Genomic DNA, 13847 nt, shown 5'->3' on the forward strand with positions numbered 1-13847 from the left:
TGGTAACGTTCTGTCCATACTAGAAATTTATCTTGTAAGATTGACGATTGTGATTACTACCTCTACATGAGCTACAGCTACATCATTACTTTATACTCTGTACCAGCACAGACCAATAAATGTAAGTATCAAAAGTCTTCTAAGCTGGAAACCACTGGAAAGAACAGGAAATTTTAGTAAAAAATAATTGTTTTATGGACTGGCAGGCAGGACATGTCAAGGTAGCATTAGTCAACAATTGGGGCTGCTACTGTACTCTTGTTCAAGAGGACCCATGGGGCTAAATTAATTGCTCTACTACATTATATTCCCTCTGTAGCACTTAACTGAGGGGAAACAGTTGGTGAGGCTGTGGGGGGAGACCTGTGCTATCTGTTTTAGAGCACACTGAAGCACTACCTGTCTCTCTGGGGACAGGCTTCAGCACAGCTTCTTGGCTAAACACCTACACCAAGTTCATCCGTCCTTTAGGTGATATTAATAATTTATGTTAGGAAGATGAGACTTCTGACGGATATTTATGACTTCAAGGGAAAGTGGGATTTGCAGGTACTTGACTCAGGGTTCCTGTAGGAGACAACACCCAGGACATCTGTTTAGGTACAGTTGCTTAACCATGAGTTTTTTAAGGGTTAACAGAAGAAAAGGAAACACTGTTGAAGCTGTTCCAGGAAAATAGCCAGGCTTTTTATTTGCTTGTTTGATCTAAGCTGTGTGTAAGGAGATCCTGCAAAACATGAGATGTGCAAGGGTGGAATTTTAAAGCAGAGTATCAACAGTGGAGTAAAAGTAGCCAGCATTATGTTCTAAACAAGCAAATAAGAAAGTATCTTGATGCTGAATAAAATGTGAGAGTGTTAGGAAGCTTTCAGAGTGCTAAGCAGTACTTCCTATCACATGGAAGAGAGAAGAACCAGTGGAGGGAGGCAAAGAATAGCTCAGGAAACAATCTTTTTTTTGGCAGCAATCCTCATAAATATGGAAAGGGCAAGTCTACTTTTGTCAGATATGGAAAGATACTGCTATTACTGGATAGCAGAATGGAAGTTTGATTGTGAGGAGACATTGGTCTGACCTGTGTGGAAATTCCATACCCACATTTACTGAGAGTCTGAGGCAGTGACTCCTGTTTATTTCAGTTGAGCTTATCTTGTCTAAGAGTGCCATGGTGCTGAATGATGTACAGCTGTGCAGAGAGATTTAATTATGAACACATGCTGAGCATATTAACAAAGTGCTCTTATTAGCATCTAGTGAACTGCTGTAATGTGAACTAGCATGGCTCTCCACTGTTTAAGCATCTGCAAGAGCTATGCTTCATCCTAGCTCTCCTCCCATGGTTTCCTCTTGATGAGCCTTACTTATAGTCTTAAAACTCACTTGCCTGGATCTGAAGATTTTTTGTATATAGTAAAGATGTAAATTAGAATCTTGACTTATGCTTGGAACTAAATGAGAGAGAAAGGTTTGGTGTAAGGAAAAGACAAGCTTTCCATTTTATCCATGATGAGTTGGAGCTGTTGGCAACATACACATAATATGCTGGAAAGGCAGTCTGAATTTTCAGTTTGGACATAAGGAGATGAGTCTGGAGTAGACTAGTATACCTGTGAGTCATTGGCAAACAGATGATAGTTGATTCTGTATTTGCTGATGAGATCACACAGATAAAATGTGTAGCAAAAAGAAAGAAAGGAATCAAGGACAGAAAGCCCACACAGTAATTTGAAGAATGGACAAGAAGTCACTTTGGTAATCAGGTGGAGAGACAATTGTTGGAAATCTGGATGTACAGTTTTCTAAGAAGAGCTGTGTGTCAGGTCAGAGTAGATGGAAATCGCATCCTCATGAAATTCATGTGGAGTGTAGGGCTTTTACAGATAATAGTTTCATAAGGATCTGAAGAAGATTAAAACTAAAGAAGAGAAAACAAAGTTGGTTAGAAAGGAATTTCAGAGAGTGCTGTAGTAAGATCATGAGAGAAGAATTAGCTGATAGCTGGGAATTGTAAGAAAAATAATAGAAAATGTAGATAAAACCATGACATTTCTAAGGTTGCAAAACTAACTAATAAAAAAATAAAGGAATAAATTGTCAGAAGACAGGAAAGAGGACAGTGAGAGTACAGGTCATGAGAAAAATGGTGAGAAATTATGAGACAGGGAAGGGAAGGGAAGGGAAGGGAAGGGAAGGGAAGGGAAGGGAAGGGAAGGGAAGGGAAGGGAAGGGAAGGGAAGGGAAGGGAAGGGAAGGGAAGGGAAGGGAAGGGAAGGGAAGGGAAGGGAAGGGAAGGGAAGGGAAGGGAAGGGAAGGGAAGGGAAGGGAAGGGAAGGGAAGGGAAGGGAAGGGAAGGGAAGGGAAGGGAAGGGAAGGGAAGGGAAGGGAGAGCGAGTAGCTAATGGAGTAAAAAAATAATTTTAAGCACTTATTTAAAAACTGTCTGTAAACCTCTCTTTTACCTGATGGGAAGACAAAAAAGAGGTTTGTCGTGAGATTCTGATTTGAAACATAATTCCTTAGCTCTGATGGTGGGCTCATTGGGTGTGCTAACCTGGGAAGTAGTAATAGTGACGGTTTCAGCAGAACATCTGGGATATGAATAATCTTAAGAAGCCAACAGGCATCAGTCTTGCAGAAATCACTTTTACCACACCTGAAAATCTTTCTTGACAGTTCATGAATTTCACCCACAAACCTGAATCACCTGATCTGTGCCAACCCACACTCCAGGGATCTTGTATCAGTCCCTCACAGCAGTGTTGCCTCACGCTCTCACTACGTGAGAGCTCCCTGCAAACGGTGTACCCTCAACCTATCAAGCAGCTTGTACTCATATGATGCGGTCTTGAAGAATGCTCTCTTTATTGAACAACACATCCCTTTATATATCGTTGCTTAGCACTATAGGACCACCTATACAAGGTAGATCCTCCTATCAGGTTACAGCACGAACTACCTTATTGTTTGATTTCACAATCGCTCTCTACTACAATTTCACATTCAATCTCTACTACACAGCAGCCTGTGAAGGTCTGCAGAGGGAAACTTTCAATACTTGCTGGATTTCACAGCTGGTTAACTCTTTATTAATTGAAGAGAGAATCTGACCATCTTATTTAAGCAAACTACTTTACAAATTTAGGATTTAAGGGACTGAATATCTCCAAATGGTACTTCTTCATGTGTTATTTCATTTATGTATTCATCTGGTTCTAATTCCTGTTTCCACTTCCACTGTGTATGGCTACACAGATGAGTTACCTCACAACAAATGGGATGTGTTTCTGGAGATAGACTAGAGCATTTTCTTCCCCATGTATGAATTTTAGCACCATGAAAAAGTCTTGTATTCTATTTTCCTTCAAAAGAAGTTCCCACAATTACTGTGAAATAACAGTGCACATGAATGTACACTGCAGAGAAGCCTTTGCAAACTGGGAATCTAATCTGAATGGCAGCCTTACTGCTGACTTTAGTGAGGGCTGAGTCTTGTCCCATGTCTTACATGAATAGCAAGACAAGAATCTTGAGTGAGAAAGAAGTCTTAAAATTAAATCGTCTGTTCCATTAACATTTCAGTTGCAGTATAACATCAAACATGTCAGAACTTTACTCTTAACAACTATTTATATTCTTGTATATAAACAATCTACTGTTGGAAATTGCACCTGTGAAAGAAAAGCTTGATGTGTTCTTCCAGCAGCAGCCCATTATCAAGTTAATATCTCCCTCCATAGGAAAAAATCCAAGGGGCCCATCAGTAGCATATAGTGATTAGAGAGCAATTATGTACTCTCATTTCTCTACCCACATATCGCCAAGCCAGATGGGGACCAACCAAATATTTAAAATACAAAGTTTGCTAGGATTAACCCATCAGTGTAACCTCAATTGTCTCCCCAAATATTGGGCTGCCTGTCATTAGGCTGTAATTGGCTTTGCTGGCATCATCCAAAAGTAGGGTTTTGATCAAGAGCCTTACTGTGGCTTAAGTAATGGTGGCAAAATGCTGATCTGAAGAGAGACATTAATGATCTTCATCACTTCACTGAATGTACATTTTGCTCTTTGCCATTCTCATCTCCTTTTTGAACAGCATTTTTAACCTGCTATTCTAGAACAGTGAGTTGTAAGCAGTGATAATCTATCCTTTCTCCCTAGTCCTTTACAGTTCATTTAATTGCTGAGTTGGCATTCCCTTTCCTCTCTCATGTTCTGACTTAGATTCCTTTCCATCTCAAAAATAATCATAGGGTGGGCTTTTTTCATTAAGAATCAGTAACTCTGTCCACATGACTTACGTACTAAGAACTGAACTTACCATAGAAATAATCTGCTTCTAGATTGACCTTCCACTTTCCTGATAGTTCCCATTCCTCTCTTTTAGTAAGTGCAACCCCTAGATTGTAGATCTAGAAGAAGATGAAAAGCCAGTATTACTGTCATTTTTCACATGGACTGCTTTCTGATTAAATTATTTACCATCCGTTTTTTGCAGCACATGCAAGTTATGTTTACTTGACATTGTATAAATCTCTTTGTCTTGGGTCCTCCATAATAAAGCATGAAAAGCAGAAAAGGAACTTTCACTAGCATCTATTTTAAGCATGTAATAATATGCTTATACATTTAACATTAATATTAAATAAATTTAAATATTAAATAATAATATTTAATATTAAATGAATTTTAAGATCTTTAAAGGGCTGAGGTAATAGTAATTTAGAATATTATTAATATTTGTGATCATCATTATAATTGGAAAAAAATAAAGAAGTAACTAGAAATTCTGAGTGTTTGTTTTTGTTTATTTGTTTTGTTTGTTTCCTGTGATTCACTCTTCCTCATGGGAACGTATTTTTTTACAGGTTCTTTGAAGATTTTGGGTAGGTGACCAAAATTCATTTGATCCTCACAGCACCCCACATTTTCTCATGGTAATGTGGAAAATATTAATTAGTGCTGAAATGGAACTGATACACCCTAAGACTTTTTGAGCCCATGAGATCGATGTGGGTCATTTCATTAAAAGAAGGTATAAAAAAGATCCTTAGAAGGTAGCAGAATATGGCCAATTTAGCTTTGCTAGAGATTTAGAAATAGTTTCTGTCAACCTGGAAGATTACAATGAAGCATTTGTGGAACAATCATCTTATTTTTTTTCCCAGGACCTTGGTGTTTGATCATTTATTATCATTTTGGTTTTCTTTTGCTTAGAGTTATTTATCATAATAGTTACCAGAAAATAGCATTACATGTAAGAAATCATTTCAGAAACTGTTCTGATGTGTTGGACTCTACACAAAGGGGTGGTAATGGTATTAGTGTGTTGCTAGTTCCTAATATGTTCCAGAGGTATTCATGTTACTCCAGGTCCCTCAATTCAGAGCTGGGGCTATCTTTGTATTTAATGAAGAGACAGAGAGACCAAGACCCCTTTTACCTAGTTTTAGTCTTCTAGCTGAGAGAGACAGAGAGCTCAGACAGTAACTGATCACTACCTGAGAGTATTTTCTTCATTCCTTGTGTAGATAGCTTGCAGAAATTATATGCCTAAGATGGCTACAGTCCTGTTAAGTAAGTGGATGAGTGACTCTTTCTGGTCATCTATCACTGGTGCTGATGCGAGATTCTTCATCTCGACTGAACTGATGTACTTTGCACATCAGAAATGAGGCAAAGCTCATCTTGGGAAGGAGTAATATGATCCCTAGACCAAGAAGAGAGAAACTTTTTGTGTCTTTTCCGTTATTATGTTCACAGATGGCTCTGTCAGTCACTGCTATTCATTTCATCAGATTTAAAATCAGGACTATTGCAAAATAAGAAAGCATGCTCTTTTATGACACAGATAACTGGCTTGAGATTTGCAGTGAATATAAGAATAAATAATACAGAGTTAGCACTGGGTTGATTTGTTATACTGTAAACTTCTGGCAGAAATTTTCAAAGGCACAAGGGAGTAAGGAACCAAATTCCCTTTGGCATTCAGTGGGTGTTCAGCATCTATCTGCTTATTTCTGTTTTTGAAATATTCTGCTGTACCAGTAAGTGGTTGAATTGTAATGGGTAAGCCCATAAAAACTGGAGCTGTCTGTCCTTTTCTGACTTTTAAAATTATACCTCTTTGAAGAATAAAGTTCTTAAAACAGAAAAAAAAAAAAAAAAAAAAAAAATCAATGAATCTCCTATCATTGTGGGCTTTGTCATGAAGCACATGCAGGGCATGCATTAATGTTAAAAAGAATTATTCAGACTTGTAAGAGATGTGTAATTGGTAATATATTCTTGCTGCTGCTTAGAAATAGGTCTCCATAAGAATCAAGCTGTAGGTGGAGCTTCCATATGTTTCACTTTTAATCACAGAACTCAGCTTTTTTAAGGAGAATTCTGTTTATTATCAGGAGAGTGCAATCCTTTTTTAATAGGTGCTAGTGGTAAGCTGAGACCTCCCAGTGCAGTGCCACCAGCCAGCCTTCTTCAGAGGCATAACGGCATAGCTCTGAATGCAGCTCAGCACAGCTCACATGCTCTCACCTCTTCACTCCCTAAATGCTACAGAGACCCTATCCTGGAAGTGGAAGTGTGGTTTTCATTTTCCTGTTCACTCTACCAAATGGTAACCACAACAGTATACATCATCACTAAAGATAAACTGTGCAAACTGTTACATTTCAGACAGACCAAACATCAAGAACACTTAACCAGGCCAAATGTAACTAACAAAACCTTGAATTAGATGCTAAGACACAGTTCTAATAAGGCAACACTTGTGCAGAGGTATGCTACAGGATAACACAGTGTCAATTCTGGATAGCTGATTGTTGAGAAGCCATGGTCCTTTGTGCTGCTTAGCTGGGTTTGCAACAGTTTGATGTGCTCAGTTACGTAGTATTAAGCCTGGTGCTTTTTGTTGTTGTTGTTGATTTGCTTGCTTGTATGTTGTTGTCGTTTAGTTTTTCCCAGATATTTTCAAATTAATGTCACTGTAGGACACTGACTCTTATTGATATTTTTCCAAGTGAGATTCAGGAGAAATGTAACATATTCATGGAGGCAAACATTCTTACTTTAAACTTCTCAGAATTCTCGGAATTCCTAGAAATTCCAGATACATAAAACTGCAAAGGAATTGGTATGTATGTACAGTACTTTTATCACTATTTGCTATTAGCATATCAAAATCTATACAGTGACTATAATGCTAACAGCAGCCGCCAAATTTTAGTTTGCACTTTAGTTTGTCTTCAATTTTCAAAGAAAACTTTCTCTAAAACTTCTCTGGAGATTGCGTATATGCTTGAACTTCCCATAACAATGTTCTTGACAGCATCAACTGCAATGGGTAAAAATGTAAGTCTGAGCACATCAGTTTTAACAGGAGAGAAATGTAGTCGTTTGATACAAATCAGTTCTTTAACAGGAACTGATGTGTACATTGATATAATGGAATCATGGAATCATATAATCATAAAGGCTAGAAAAGACGTCTAAGATCATCTAGACTCACCACCAACCCATCACCACCATGCCCACTAAGCATGTTCCTTAGTGACCCATGTTTTTTGAACACCACCAGGGATGGTGACTCCAGCACCTCCCTGAACAGCCCTTTCCAGTGCCTCATTGCTCTTTCTGAGTAGAAATTTTTCCTAAAATCAGTCTTAAAAGAGTGAATAATTCCACAAGGGTTAAGAAATGTTTTGGTAGCCAAGGTGTTCAAATAGGCTCCTCTTTACTGTATTTGTTCCTGAGTATTTTAAATTCAAAAGAAAAAAAAAAAAAGAAAAGAAAAAAAAAAAAAAAAAAGAAAAAAAAGAGAGAGAGAGAGAGAAAGAGAGAAAGAAAGAAAGAAAAGAAACAACAGACAAAGCAGCACTATAATTAGCTGGCCACTTGTATTTGATCATTGTTTCTGAAAATGTAAGTTGTGTTTATTCTATTTTTCCCCACAAGCTTTCCCTGAATCTTTTTAGATAGAAAATATAGTTAATGCTCTTGAACAACAGAAATAATTTCTGTATTCAGTGGTGATTTTATTAATCATTAAATTAACTTGATCTATATTATTATTTGTCAGAAGTGACTTACATTCCTGCACCTTTATCAGTTTTCATTATCCTTAGCAAAACTCATCTTGTGGATTTTTTTTATTTTTTTATTTATTTTTTTTTTTTCCAGGAAGGTAACATGGAATTGCCATTGCAAGGCAGATCTAGAGGCACAAGGAGTAGGAGAATGGAAGGAAGCTGAATTTATTCATGGGATATTTACTACAAATAGTCAGTTTTTGTAATTTCCACAAGTTATTATAAGATCCTCAAGTTCAGGTTTGATGTCTTCATTATATGTAAAGATATACAATTAGTGCACTTGCGAAGTCCAGTAGCTTTCATCTGTTTACATACTGAGACAGCTGCATGAAGGCAGATTGACCCTGTGAGACTGCAGTTATACCAGTATATCAGTTTGCAGTCCTTCTGTTTAAGGTGGCATCAGAACTTCAAAGTATAGAATAAACTGATATTTTCTTATAAACTCTACACTAAACAATATGAATGTTGCAGTCTCCACTTCTTCTGGCACAGAAAAAAAAAAAAAAAGCAGATATCTCATCTGGAGAACAGGCGATGATTTGTACCCTATAAAAACACTGCTTGCTTTTAATGTCTGAAATCCAGTGTGAAGTCAAGGATGGATTTTTACGGAGGATCTGAGACTGTTTTTGTTTTTACTCTTCTGTCTTCCAAGCCCTCCATAAACACAGTTACTAAAGACTGAAGTAGGAGTTGTGCTTGAGGATTCTTCTGTGATAGAAATCTGTATCTGAAAATGTTAGTGTTACCTGCCTAAATCATTCTGATTATTACACAGCTAAAGTTTCTGTAGATTTCATTGCTATTCTCATGAGCTCTACATGTTGATAAGAAACTGTAAATGCCTTTGTGAAATTTTGATATTGCCTCCTCTTGTATAAATGGAGGGCAATGTGGTTCAGATGAATGGAGCCATGACTATTTACTCCTAGAAGAATTTATTTCTTGGGGATATAGCAAGAAAATATTTCAAGTTTTAGATGTGCTATTTCCCTGGTGCTCTTAGTCTAAGAAAAATCAACATCCATTTTGATATATTTTGTTTCCTGATTTGCATTTGTCATCAATGCAGAAACCAGAATTTTAGGTGACAGAAATTGATGTGGTCTCATTGATTTTTAAGGAACAATGCTGATTTACACAACTTGTGTCTCTTGTCCCAAAACACACATAGTGAAATAATACTGATGCAATTCTGTGATTCTGCAAATATTTCCTTTCCCCTGGCAATGGCTTATAACTGCATGCCTCATTGTGTCTCTGTCAGTTAATTCCTATTCACCTAAAATATAGCATGATACAAAACATTTATTTTTTCTACTCAAAAGGAATCAGCTCCTTTATGTCTAGATCTGGCTGTTCTTGAATGAAGTGATCACCAGGTCTCCATTCTTGAAAGCACTTAAGCACTTGCTTATTTTTGTGGAGTGTCATTGAAAATGCTTGCGTAATAGCACTGAAGTGCTTGCAAGGACAGAGCTATGGAGAACCTGTAAGATAATGTGCGAAATATAGAAATCAGACTGAGAAAACACAGGAAATTCAAGCAGACAAATATTCCAGAGTAATGATTCTACTAGGTTTGCTTCAAAATCATGAAAATGGAGAAAAATGTTCCATTTTAATTCATTTTCCTTCTGGAGTAGTATACCTTATGAAGGAATTATTTCATAAAACTATATTTTGTTGGAATGACAATGAAAATTAGGTTCCTCATTTGAGTGAAGCACAAGAAAATCCACCTGTGTGCATAAAATATGTTAAACTATTCCTCTGAGTTTAACTCTCTTCAGAACAGAAAGAGATCAGGGCTAAAGCTCCATTGCTCTGTGGGCAAGCTTGCCAGTTTGTGAGCTGAAACATCCCTGAGAGCTATTCTCTTAACTTTTGACCTGCTGCTTAACAGCTGAATTAATTCTTGCTTAACTACTCTAACGACTAAATCTGACTAGTACATTCAATTCTGCTTAAAAAATAAATACAAAATTAGTTAAATATTAATTTCATAATGTGGAACCCAAGTTGGTTCTTCAATATACATGTTGCCACAAATAACTCGTGGTGTTCCTCTTACTATCTTGTAGAGATGCGTTGGCACACCCATTGCACCTAAGAACATTTCTCCCTCTGGCTTGCACCTTGGCAGGCAGAACTTTGGGTCTGTGTGTACATACGTAGATGTCCCAGAAAGCTGCCACTGATATGACTGGGTAATGACTTTGTAATGAGAGGGTGGAGACTGCTGCCCCAGACAAAGCCATCAGGTTCTGTTACACTGTTACAGCACACAACCTGGGCTGCTGCTTTTCTCACTGTGGGAGTTGCACTGTAACTTTCTGGCACTGACTTCAGGGGATTCATACTGATTTACAGTGGTATAAACCAGATTTTGCTAAGAATGCAGCCTCTTGGATTTATGAACTGGCTACCAGTATTTTTTACTTTGTCACATTCACTACACCTCAGAGATTCTTCCCCCAAGTTAATATTTGGGGTCCCTCTGAACACAGCTAAAACAGTTTTATCTGTCTTGCAGAATTATAATCCATTATTTCTGTTAATGGCAATATGAATCTGAGGTGTGCTGTTTCACCTTGTTTGATATAAAGTGTGCATTATTCTGAGTCACTGTTACAAAAATGTCACTAACAGAGAGAATTCTAATAATTCAAAAAGTTACCTCTGCAAATCATGCCTGATGCTTTGCAGAATTGAAACAATCCATACTGCAATTAGTTTTTCTAAATAAATAAAGGGCTCTTGTTTGATCACTTTTTAGGTCTTTTGTAATTCTTCTGCTTGTGAATGTCTGGAAGGTATTGTGTACAGAACTATGTGTGAAATACACATTTCTCATTTATATTCTTGGTCAAATTGCAGTTAAGGTTGCTATAGAGACTAATACCTTATACAGAACACATGGCAAGAACAAAACATTGAAAATAGCCTCAGCTATTTTCATGATAGAAAACATAAAGAGAGTCACTTTGGGCGTGGTAACCTTTGTATCATAGATTTAAGAGCAGTGGAATTTGGAGGACAAAAGAGGTGAGTTCGCTGAGGAGCCTGAAGCAGGGCTGAAGAGACACCTGCTCTGTCAACAGCCTCATTCCTTCTTTGCAATACCTTCTGCTTTCTTTTTTTGAGACTTACACAAGATGACAATTCTCTGTTTGTCTGTTGTTGCCTACAAATAGAATGAGTTGTAGGCATCCATAAACAGCCTCCAGCATGACACAGCCTCCAATCACATCTCTGCCATTATCTTAAATGAGCTTGGCACCATGAAAGAGATATGTCCCAGAGAAGAATAAGAGGTAACAATAAGGATGAGATGGGTGGAACAGCAGAAGTAGCAGAAAGATTATGAAGCTATTTTTACAACAAAATCTTGAAGAAGCAGAGAATTGGAGAACCCAGGGCAGGTGGGAGGAAGAAATAGGAACAGAAAAGAAGTAAAAGTCGCACAGCTTGTAAAGTTAGGGAAGCTGGGAGAAAAGAGAAGAAAAGGAATAAAGTATTGAAGATATATCACTAAGGAGGAAATAGAATGACAGAAAGCCTTTGGCTTGAAAATAGCAGTGTGTGGTTCTCTTATGAGAAGGAGAGCTTGAAAGGCACTCACAGAACCTGACATGAGCACGAGTGTTCAGTGAGTTCCCAGAATAGATGGGAAGAACCACTTGTTTGTAGGAGAGCAATGGGAGATTGAGAGAAATGTGTCACATGGTTGGTCTACAAGCAGCAAAGCCTTCAGAAATTAGTACGTGCACAATCACCATGGTTTTCTCTTTCAAAAGCTCCCTTTCAGTCCTGGACTTCACTTCCTCCCTTTTAATGTTCTGAGCATAAGTTGTCTCTGATATTTTCTCAAAGTCTGTAGATCCCACACAGTTCTCTCACAGACTGTGAGAGAACACGAAAATTCCTCTCCCCGTTCCTCATTCATCTTTCTTCTACTGTCTCTTTTCCTCCTTCCACACATTTTTTTAAAGAGATTCTTCTTTTAGCTGTCCAGGTCAATCACGCTCCTTCCATCCTTAGCTCCTTCTGCAGTCTGTGAAAGACAATATTATCATCTCTGTACCATAAGGGATCCCCCAGCATGCAGTTTTACAGCCACAGAAGGTTTGGAAGTGTGCCACTGGAGAAGAAGACTTTCCCCAGTTGCTACTGAGACCTGTCAGACTGCCCTTCTGCAGAGCCTGAAGCTGCTTGGGTTAGAAAACAGTTTGAAAAGTCTTGCCTATTCTCTTACAGCAAGCTAGCTTCTCCATGCCTTATACTTGGAATAAGCAGAATGTAGAAATTTTGGCATCAAAACTGTATACTTCACACTTCAAGAGAAAAATAATTGCAAATAAACCTTCATGAACATAGCAAAACCCAGTAAGTTTGGTTTAATTTTATTAATTATCTTATTTGGATATCCTAGGTTTGATTAAGGTAAATCTAACTGCAGTTTGAGGCACAAAAAGCACTTGTTTATCTGAGAACTCCAAAACCCAATAATCACTACTGATATGTTTTTTGAAAAGGAGTACTAGAAAAATATGTGACAGACGGCAGCAGAGGGGCAGTCTGATAAAATGATGCCTGACGTGGAACTGTGTAAGAGGCAAAGGTGTGGAACTGAATTCCTCAATGCAGAAAAAAGTGAACTCATTGACATTCATTGTCATTTGCTGAAAATGTATGGAGACCAAACAGTGGATGTGAGAATAGTGAAACAGTGGGTAGCGCGTTTCAGCAGTGGTGGCGACAACACAGAAGACAAACCGTGCAGACAGCCATGCAGAGCTGCCATATCATGAAATGAAGAGCATCTCAGTCAGCTCATCCACCTGAATCAGAGGATTATGACCAGTGAACCGTATACAGAGCTGAATATTGACTTCAATACATTGGAAACAATTGTGACAATGTTGGAATATTGAAGTTTTTGCCAGGTGGGTCCCATAAATGTTCACATAGGAATATAAAAAACACTATATGCATGTTTGTCAGGGAATATTGAACCAATATGAGGCTAAAGGTGATAGTTTCTTGGATTTCAGCATTACAGGCGACAAGATGTGTAGTCACCACTAAGAGCTGGAATTAAAACATCAGTCCATAGAGTGGCGACATGCGAATTCCCCATTGAAATAATTCAAGGCACAGCCCTTAGCGGGTAAAGAGATGCACACTTCTTTTTGTGTTAGGAAAGGAGTGATCTTTCCTGATTTCTGGGAGCCTAGACAAACCATCATCTCTGACTGGTACATCACAATAGTGACTAAGCTGAAGGCTCAAACTTCCAGAGTGAGGCCAGAGAAGAAGACCTTTCTGTTGCAACATAGTACTGCCACGCCATAGTTTGAAGGCCATGGGGCATATTGCCAGGCTTGGCTAGACAGTCTTACCACACCAACTGTGTAGTCCAGATCTAGTATCTTCCGAGTTTCATCTGTCAATGAAAAGATGGACTGTGTGGGCAACATTTTCCTTGTAATTATGCAGTCATAGTAGATGTGAAATGGTGGGTTACCTCCACTGGTGCAGATTTGTATGAGCACTGTATAAAGGCTCCTGTTCACTGCTGATGAAAATGCATAACTACTAGTGGTGACAATGTTGAAAAATAGAGTTTTCCAGCTGAGAATTTACTCAACCAAACAATGGCATTTTTTGCATCTGTTGTATTTTCCATGCAAGTAAATAGGAGATATTACTTCTAGAACAACCTATGTACATGGAACACCTATTGAG

Source organism: Tympanuchus pallidicinctus, unplaced genomic scaffold, assembly GCF_026119805.1.
Source record: "Tympanuchus pallidicinctus isolate F22 unplaced genomic scaffold, pur_lepc_1.0 scaffold1, whole genome shotgun sequence".
In the NCBI taxonomy this organism is placed as follows: domain Eukaryota; kingdom Metazoa; phylum Chordata; class Aves; order Galliformes; family Phasianidae; genus Tympanuchus; species Tympanuchus pallidicinctus.